The following is a 10,555-nucleotide window of genomic DNA, read 5'->3' as shown; positions in this document are numbered from 1 at the left end:
GAAGTGTTAGTGCTTGCATGTTGGTAAAATGCGTAGCAGGAAAGTATTGTGCTTGAGTGTATGTCATGTAAAAGCTGTACATTAGTAGTAATGTTTATTGTTTAAATAGTAATTTTGGAATTGTCTTTTTTTGCTTTTTTCAGGATGTCTGTAGTATTATGGCTGTGACTGTATTATAAGAAAATGTAGATGAATAGTGCACTTAATAGTCATTTTAATGTATTGTTTCACACTTGTATGGGGTGTTACAAAAATGTGTTACACAACAACAAAACATTTCAGATGCATACAAAAACTGTTTCACGAAACTCGTACTCCATACATATTGTCCAAAAGTGTAAGTGAATGGTATTGTGCATTATAATTAAAGACAATGTTTCTTTCGGAAAAAGTTTGACACATTTCACAATATGTACTGTGTATATATATATATATATATATATATGTGTGTATGGCATGCCGTTTAGGAAATTATATATATAATGAAAGTCGATATATATATAATGAAACTTGATATATATATAATGAAACTCGATATATATATAATGAAAGTCGATATATATATAATGAAACTTGATATATATATAATGAAATTTGATATATATATAATGAAAGTCGATATATATATAATGAAACTTGATATATATATATAATGAAACTTGATATATATATAATGAAAGTCGATATATATATATAATGAAACTTGATATATATATATATATAATGAAACTTGATATATATATATAATGAAAGTTGATATATATATAATGAAAGTCGATATATATATAATGAAACTTGATATATATATAATGAAACTTGATATATATATAATGAAACTTGATATATATATATATAATGAAAGTCGATATATATATAATGAAAGTTGATATATATATATTGAAAGTTGATATATATATATAATGAAAGTCGGAATATAGAATGTTCAGATTTTCATTCCATCTATTCAAAGTTTCATTCCATATATTCAGACTTTTTCCTACTGAGCCCTGGAAGGACATGGCAAACAAAAACAGGAACCTTATTGGACATTTGCTCTTCAGATGAGCTCTTCTGTGATTATCTATCTGTCTTCATGGTTGTCACAGGGAACGGCGACTACGTTTGAGAAAACAGGTAATTTTTAGAGATGTTTTGATTCTGAACACTGAACGTGTTAGCATTAGCTTAGCTACTTAGCTTCGACTACATTTGCATCCCTACATAGCTTAAAGGTTAAACACATGCACCATATGTTGATGATAATGATAATATCTATGTTTATCTTTATAGCTGGTCTTAAGGCTAATTACGAGGCAGAGGTCAGCTACTGCCTGGACACATCCATGATCACGCCACTGGTGGGACACAGTTGTACTGGATTTCAGCTGAAGGCTGCTGTTCTGTCCAAACTGAGACATTTTTTATTGTGACATACCCTCCACTGTTGTTAGCTTTTGATTCAATACATTTTTTTGAGATGAGGAAATCACTATTGCATGTTTCTAGTTAAATACCCTACTTTTATGATATATCACTACAGCATGCACTTTTTATATTTTCCATCAATTTCACCCAAAAGTTGAATAACTATTTGTGAGCAGTGTATGTAGACACATAATAGAAGCACATTTCAATAATATATCTGCTGCAGTAGTGCAGTTTATCTACCTAGCTTGGTGTAACAGTAAAAAAAACATATGCTACTGATGTTTCTGACTAAAATCTGCTTGAAAAGCACAACTGCTTATCTGTCAAAATGTGTGTAACAAAAGTGTGCACTGAACACTGAATAAAGTCTCTGTAGATGATAGACAAAATTTGCATCTCATCACAAATTTCTGTTTATTCACCCAAAGTGCATGGGTAAAGTACAAAACAGGTGAAGTACTAAAAAAGATTTATTTTCTAGAAAAGCCAATAGTCAACAATGCAGTTTAATTCTGGGACAGTTGCTCCAGCACCGACACCATGCGTCCCATCAGTGCAACCAAGGTTTTCATTCATCTTCTGGATGTTCTGGAGAATGGCAGAGGTCACGTCTTGGTGTCTTCCGATCTGTTCCAAGAACCGTTCCTCTGACCTCTCCAGATACTGCAGAGGATCCACAGCAGCTTCCTGGTTCCCTTTTCCTGCATAAAAGCACCAAAAAGTACTAGTTGTCAGTAATTATTTTCTATTTTCATAAACACAGTTAACTTAAAGTAAATGTTCTATTTTGTGATTTTAGGATGGGTCAAAAGATAACATACTGATCATGTTGATGTCTGCATAGTCTAAACAGATCTTACTTGATTTGGTCTGTAGAGAGGAGGACAGCGTGGAGGAGCTGCAGGACGGAACCAGTAAGCTGCAGACTAGTGCTCCTGGTAACTGGACCTCATCATCCAAGGCCGACAACTCAATAAAATGAACAAGACATGCTGTTGATAGCATCTGTAATACAAATGATTTTATCCATTAACTGATTTATTGCTTTGTCCATACAATGTTAGAAAGTGTTACAAATAATACCTGTAATCATTTCCAACAGTGATAAATGCCTTGTTTTATTTTACAACAAAAAACACCAAAAGCATCTGTGTATAAGAAATCAGTGCATTGGATTTCCACATCTGCAAAGCTAGAAAATCACACATCAGAATTTTACCTTGAAATTATGAAAATAGCTGCAATTACCAGTACTCTTTACTTCATTGTGTTAACTTGATCATTTGAATCAGTTTTTTAGACATGTATTACTGATACGAAACATAATCAACACATAAATTAAAATGTGTTCGCAAAGAGTTCACTGGTTCTTCAAGGGAAATTTCAATGATAACCATATAGTTCAGTAATATGATTAATGGGTCATTGTGTAACAGCGTGGGAGGTTCTGAATACAGGTCTTGGACTGAAATATTGCTGCTGCTTTCCTCCGGTTTTATAAGGAGTTGTTTCATAGCTTGTTAGCTTACCAGCGGCTAACTGGCTGGCAAACAATAGTTCAACGCCAACCTCTAATCAGTGATCCGGTGTCCGGACCGCGTTAGCTGGCGGAACGTTCATAATACTGATGTGGGACTGTTGTAGCTAGCGTATTCATAGTAGGATAACAGCAGGATGTTGGAGAAATAAAACTTACCATTATCAGGATCGCTGGTCTGCATGGCAGACTCTTAGCGCATCGCACTGCTTGAATGTCTGTGTATTTCAGGCCGATTTCAAAATAAAACTCAATAAAATTCTCGTCCGGGTGAGTGTCCTTCATTGTCGCTTCGCCATACGGACATGTCCCTTCCGGGGCTCGGTAGGAAAAAAGATTTGATATATATATAATGAAAGTTGATATATATATAATGAAAGTCGATATATATATATAATGAAAGTTGATATATATATAATGAAAGTTGATATATATATAATGAAAGTTGATATATATATAATGAAACTTGATATATATATAATGAAAGTTGATATATATATAATGAAAGTCGATATATATATATAATGAAAGTTGATATATATATAATGAAAGTCGATATATATATAATGAAAGTTGATATATATATAATGAAACTTGATATATATATAATGAAAGTTGATATATATATAATGAAACTTGATATATATATAATGAAAGTCGATATATATATAATGAAAGTCGATATATATATATATATATATATATATATCAAGTTTCATTATATATATATCAAGTTTCATTATATATATATCAAGTTTCATTATATATATATCGACTTTCATTATATATATAATTTCCTAAACGGCATGCCATATGTGTGTGTGTGTGTATATATATGTATATATATATATATATATATATATATATATATATATATATGTATGTACATGTATATATACATATGGCATGCTGTTTAGGAAATTATATATATCATGAAAGTCGATATATATATAATGAAACTTGATATATATATAATGAAAGTCGATATATATATAATGAAAGTCGATATATATATATATATATATATATATCAACTTTCATTATATATATATATATATATCAACTTTCATTATATATATATATCGACTTTCATTATATATATATCAACTTTCATTATATATATATCAACTTTCATTATATATATATATATCGACTTTCATTATATATGTATATATCAACTTTCATTATATATATATCAACTTTCAATATATATATATATAATATATATAATTATATATATATAACCGTCTGACCAGCTGACTGATGGAGTTAATAACATTTAATATGTGTTACTACAGAGGTATGGAAAACACAATAATAAAATGGAATACATGGTTCTCTGCCTGTGAGGTTGACGGCATTTCCCCCTCAGCCATCATGGCTCTAGCGCACTCGACAGTCAATTTTGTCACGACCTCTTGTGCATGGGTTTCATTTCCAAAGGCTAAAGTTTTAAACCTTGGATCCAAGATGGTGGCTCAGGCCAGATCTATTTTCCACAGTGCATCGCTTGTGCAGCTCATGCTGCAGTTGTGTTCTTAGATGCAGTACTGTTTGGTTCTTAATGGTTGATGTCTTTACAGCCAGTGTGTGCTGTACCATTCGGATCAGTGGAATTACTTTGGAGGCGGAAATATGTTTTTCGGCTGACATCTCTGTGGAAGACAGATGGAAAGGTGCAAGAACATCAACGCACTCACTGACTGTCTCGTAGTCTGCATATGAAAGAGGAGGAATGTCTGTGGTTACGGATGTCATTGCCGCACCAACTGGTTCCCGTTGTTCATACAGTCTCTGTAACACTAAATATGTGGAGTTCAATCAGGTTTCAACTTCCTGGATCAGATTGTGAACTGGCTTCTGCAGCTAAGTTTGCATCTCTGCCAGTTTTTCTTTGCCTTTTGTGCTCATCCTAAAAAAATGCAACAACTTTTTGGCCTCTCGTTCTAATGTCTGCAAGTGGGGGCGTTTGATCCAGTACCTTCTTCACAATAAGTTTGAAACTCTGGGCCAGACCTGGTACGTTTCTAACAGCCAACAGTTTGGCACAAAGAATCATGTTTTTTGTTTTTTTTTGTTTTATTTATCCCTTATTAATCCCACGTGGGGAAATTCAGATTTTCGCATATCCTCCCAACTGGGGGCGTGAGAGCGCAGGGTCAGCCACGGTACAGCACCTGTCAAATGTCTTTAACGCGATGGCTTTCCCAAATTCCCACACTTGAAAAGGAAGGACTGGTCGTGTGACAGGATTTCACTCTTTCACTTCTTTTATTTAATTTCATGCAGTATCAGTAGTGATACTGCATGAAAGTGATTTTTTTTCATTTGATTATTCTCAACTTTATTTATTGATATTTTAAGATTTGATGCCATACATAAATATGTTCACTGAAAATAAATATAATACACATTTGCAATGTTCAAAACAATTCCACCCTGCGGCCTCTTTATGAACCACTGGCCTTAGACTTGAAGTTCTTCAAGGTTTTTCACTGTCAAGTGTCTTTAACGCGATGGCTGTCCCACACTTGAAAAGGAAGGACTGGTCGTGCGACAGGATTTCACTCTTTCACTTCTTTTATTTAATTTCATGCAGTATCAGTAGTGGTAGCAGCAGTAGGTGAAGTAGTGATAGCAGGTGAAAACCCTTGAACACAAAAATGAACAAATATATACACATATGCTTTCACCTAAAGTAAATACACCATCAGGTTTTAAATAAACAAATTAAGTCCTACATTTTTAGAACATTTAAATTAACCAATGTCTACCTGAATCATTCACATGTACTTAACAGAAATTTACACTGGCATTTTTTCAACACCCCACCAGCATTTACCAAATAAACGGCAGGCATTCAAACAACCCTCCTGAACAGAACTTCCATCCATCAGCCGGGGAGTACATGTTTTCAACAGCACAGCCAGAAACCACACCTGAACCAGTCCAGTGACAGACACGAGCTTACCGGTGGCCTCTTTTGGTTTCAGTCCCTTTTCCCATGCGTTTTTTAGTTAATGGCTTCCTTCTTTGCCGCCGTGCTGTCGTTGTTGCTCCGTTCGCCAGTCAGAACGACTGGTTCGGCATTTGTATCACTTGGTCTCTGGTGTGTGCTGCTGATTGTCTCATATTGAGCTCACCTGATGAGGCGCGGCACGGAGCGGCGCGCACAGTGCCCACCCACTGACACGTCTGCTCTGCAGTCAGCCACTGTCAGGTGTAGCGCACACAGACACACCTCCAGGCAGATGCCCCTTGAGCAAGAGGGGTTAAGGGCCCTGTTCAAAGGCCCAACAGTGGCCGCATTTGGATCAGCAGTCCAGTAGCTTAACCGTTGCACCACCACTGCAATGCTTGCCACACTGTCAGTGACTAAACAATGGACTTTATGTCTCAAGCACCACTGATTAATTTGTTGCTCCATGGCATCCCTCAAATTTGCTGCTGTGTGGAACTATGTGAAATGTCCCACACCAAGTAAAACACTCGCTAGCTCCATTCTGTCATTTATTAAGTCGCAGGCGACCCCCAAGATAAGCGTCCATGTTCACAGACCTCCACGTCTGCAGTAAACTGATTGTGCTTTCTCCAGTTCCTGCTTTGCCTTCTCTTTAGCCTCGTTATACCGCTTCTCCACCATGGCTTGTAAGGCTTGGTGAGTAGGGAGGATGTAGGTTGGGTCCAGTTTCTGTACAAAGCCCCACATCAATCACGACCACATCCACCAGTGCCTCATCGAACACAGCTTGGCAGCCTTACGATGAAAGTATACAAACATTATTTTAAAAATCTTATATATAAAGCTATATTTTACAGTTGTGTCGACTTGTGATGTAGTCTTAAAGTTGCTGAACTGAAAACTATCGTTAAGCAAAAAGATCTTGAGTTTGAGGCCTTACTGTTGATGGTGCAGTGGTTTGTCCGGAAAAAGCATTTGCACCAGGACAGGCTTATGTGGTGTTAAGCCGTGTTTGTACAGGCTAGTTACACAGTATTTCCAGTTTCATGGCAAAATGTTGAAATTTCGCTGAGTGCCATTTCCACACCCTCAGACTGCTGCAGAGCATTTTGAGAACATTTGATCACCCATGCCTCATGTACTTTCTGGCTAAATTTGAGCTGTCTAAAAGTTACCCTGTTTGAGTTAATAGCTTTTGAAAAAGTCTTAATCTCCAAAAAAAAAAAGACTCTTAATTCAAAATGGCCAATTTCCTGTTGCGTTTTAGCCATGGGTGTCAATCAGAAAGAAGGACAATAAGGAAGGAGATAAAGAATACTAAATGGCACAAAGAGAGAAGGTAGAGGGCGAGGAAAGAACAGCTGGCAGAAGAAACATATTGACTCTTGTGCCCTTCTGTGTTCTGTCTTGCCACAAACAGAATTACTGGCATAATGAATAAGGCCGTTTCCTTTATTCCTGCTGAAAGCATTAGTGAAATTGGAGAGAGAGAGAGAGATTCTAAGCAAGAAAGAGAGAGGCAAGTAAAAGAAGGTCAAAGAAAGATAAATCATTATAAAGCCATAATTTAAGCTGATGCACAAAATAGATTTGACCTTTTCTGTAGTAAACACTGGACCCACAGTCGCCAGTACATCTTTAGGTCACAACTTGAAGCACAGGAAAGTAAATTATGTGCATGCGCTTGAGCCTTTAAGTGCAGTAATTTCTGCTTCTTTAACAGGTGCAGTTTGTCAGCCTGTCAGCTGCGTTTCCATTACCCTTAGATATGCGCAAAATGTAAATAGCGCAATAAAAAACTAGGAATGGAAACACCTGAATTTCGAAAAAGGACTAAAATATTACTAAAAAGTTTTTACGCTCTCATGAGGTGGTTTTTCAGAGGTTTCGAAATTGAAAAATATCACAAAAGCGCAATGGAAAGACTTTTTCCGCAATTACACGTCACCAGACGTGATGTACCTGGTCACATGACCAGTTCTCTCGGAGTAAATATGGCGCGGTACATGTGGACAGAAGAGGAGACCGAGACTTTTCTTGCCATTATTCTTGAGAAAAACATCACTGCCATACTAGACAGCAAACAGCAGAGGAATGCAGAGTGTTATAAGGAGGTTTAGGGCGTCCATCTTCCTGCAGTGAAATCTCGCGGGATGATATTTTACAAGAGTTACGATGCATCTGCCCAGAACAACCTTCAATGGAAACACGTTCAAAGCGCAAATCTACTTTGTTGAAATTTTAGAAATATCGCTTTTATTTTGCAAAAAACTGTAATGGAAACCCAGCTAGAGTGAGCTGCCACTCTGTGCTGACAGATGTAAATGCTAAACGCAATGTGAGTGAACCAAGAATAGATACCATCAGTCTCAGCTGTGAATTTCCCCTCTTTCAGTTCCTGCTGAATCCATCACTTCTCATCTCCATCAGTGTCTCTTTATTCTGTTTTGAGTCTCCCATCGTTACTAATATTTTGAAACGTGAGAACACATGTTAGATTTCATGTTGTTTTGGCATCATTGGAGTGGATATGTAATTTACTTGTGTTTACATATATTACAGACATTTACATTCCATCACAGACACTTTAGGAAATTTGCTTCTTTACATTGATGATTCATGCATATATCATCAGATAAAATTCTGTTACAAATGTAGTCTAGCTTAACATTAGAGCTGACAACAGCTAGATGAATTCCATTTAAGGTGCTTTCCAAGGACTCTAGACACCTTGCTTTATACCCATTAAACATAGTACAGTCAGGGGATGCATGTGCACACAGATGCATACACCATACAAGTGCACTAAAAGAATGCAACAATGACTTGACAGCAAGAATTGCAGCTCTATCTGGCTGGAAAAACAAGGTGCAAAAATAAAGCACAGTCCAACAGAGGACAGTAGATATAAGAGTTGTATAAAACAAACGGGGAAAAAAACGCGTACAGCTCACTTTTCTCATTGTCCACAGATAGCACAGACGGTTACAAAAAATTACATTATGCAAATCTATATGGATGCTGAAAATGATGAACTCTACCCAGTGAGCAGATAGCTCACTCACCACAGCTATTAAACTAGTTGTCAAAACAAAACAAACAAAAAAAAGGTTTGTTTGGTTTTAGTTTTTCTCAGCCAATGACCCCGGGGAAAAATAGTTTATCAGTGCTGTGCTAAACTTTTACATGTGAAACATAGTTATTTATAGACACCAGTACAATGGCTAAGGTTAAGTTTGGTCAAAACACTAAGTCTTGGTTAAAGAAGCAATGTTTCTTTCCCTCGAATAAGTAAATCTATGAAGTCCCTGCTTTTCTCTCCACTATAAAAGCTACCCTGCGCTACACAATCATATGTTGCAATAGTTATTCAACTATACGAATGTGGCAGTACAGGCATCAGTGGGTGGTCATGCCTAATTGGCAATGACCTAGCCAACCACCCGAGGCGCACCCACTTATAAGAGGGGCGATCCCTACCTGCCATCTCTCTCTCGCTGCTCCTGACAGGTGATGTCATTTCCGGACCGGACGCTTTGCTTCGGACAGGTAACGCGGCTTGTCTGCTCACCTGATGCTTTTGTCTCGCGTAGCAGGGAGCTAATGATTTTGTGTTGTGCTACAGAGTGGCCGACTTGGTGCTCTCCAGGCTCATGTGTGTGTGTCATCTGAATGGCCTGCTGTGGTGAGTGTCTTCCTCTCTGCCTGTTACACGGCTGATAATTACCGTGGCTAATTATAGCCTGATTGTAGGTGGACGCTGGTAGCTGTGCGGTACCCTCTCCCTCTTTCGTGGTGTGTGTGTCATACTGGTTGACCTGCTAACTGGTAGGTAGTTTCCTGCACTCTCTGATTTTTGTATACAAACGCGAACTCATTAATGACAGATTCGTCGGGTCCTCAGATCCCTCTGCTAATGGTGCGAGTGACGTCTGCAAATGGTGCGTGAGTGACGTCAGCATCTGCTGACCAGGTTTGCGGCCAGAACTCGAAACATACATAGCCACCAGCTACGGGGGACCGCTGCTGCTTTGTCTTTGTTTCCTTTTATGCTGCTTTTGCTTTTGTTTTGTCTCTTGGTTGTTGCTTTTGCACCAAGGTTTTAATTGGCATTTAATGTAGGTATTTTAATGTGGCGATTGTGAATAGTGGGGTTAGATCCCTCTCCACATTTGTTTATTTCTTTTGTTTTTGTTCTCATTAGTTCCTTTATTCAGTTTCTCTGCCTGTTTGCTTAATTTGTTATCTAATTTCTTTTGGTTTTGATATTTTGTCTGGGCAGAGGTTATTATTTTTGTTAATTGAATTGTGTTAATGTGACCCCACTAATTTCTTTTGTGTTGTTCCCTTTAGTTGCTGAGGTCCGGTGGTGGTGGAGGTGACTTGGTGGTGGGGTTCCCCCCCCCTTCTCGTGTGCTGTGCTTCCCTGGGTTCTAGGTTTCCTCACTGAGTGTGTGCTGTGTGTGACTGTCACGTGTGCCTGGGTGCTTATATTTTTGGTTGGGGATTCTCCACCGACCTGTAGCCTACACACCCCGGTAAGCCTCAGCGTTAATTTAGTTTCCCCCGTTCATTTGTCCCTGTGTGAATGGTATTGTAGTGTTTTAACTTGTCTGTTAAATAAAGAA

The 10,555-nt window shown here is 37.5% G+C and overlaps 1 long non-coding RNA gene across 2 annotated transcripts; it reads right to left on the bottom strand.

Annotated features, from left to right (window-relative positions):
- Positions 1-1,880: 1,880 nt before the first annotated feature.
- Positions 1,881-3,301, bottom strand: LOC127534468 (uncharacterized). Of its 2 annotated transcripts, none has more exons than XR_007942649.1 (3): positions 3,125-3,301; positions 2,289-2,433; positions 1,881-2,129 (listed from the first exon to the last, which is right to left on the bottom strand). It is a non-coding gene; the product is annotated as an uncharacterized LOC127534468 (long non-coding RNA). The 2 variants fall into 2 exon arrangements; XR_007942648.1 differs by having other exon boundaries at positions 2,289-2,397; positions 3,125-3,294.
- Between the last annotated feature and the right edge of the window lie 7,254 nt (positions 3,302-10,555).

Source organism: Acanthochromis polyacanthus, chromosome 6, assembly GCF_021347895.1.
Source record: "Acanthochromis polyacanthus isolate Apoly-LR-REF ecotype Palm Island chromosome 6, KAUST_Apoly_ChrSc, whole genome shotgun sequence".
NCBI lineage: Eukaryota > Metazoa > Chordata > Actinopteri > Pomacentridae > Acanthochromis > Acanthochromis polyacanthus.
Note: the sequence above shows the minus strand (reverse complement) of the source record. Positions and strands in the feature narration are given on the sequence as shown.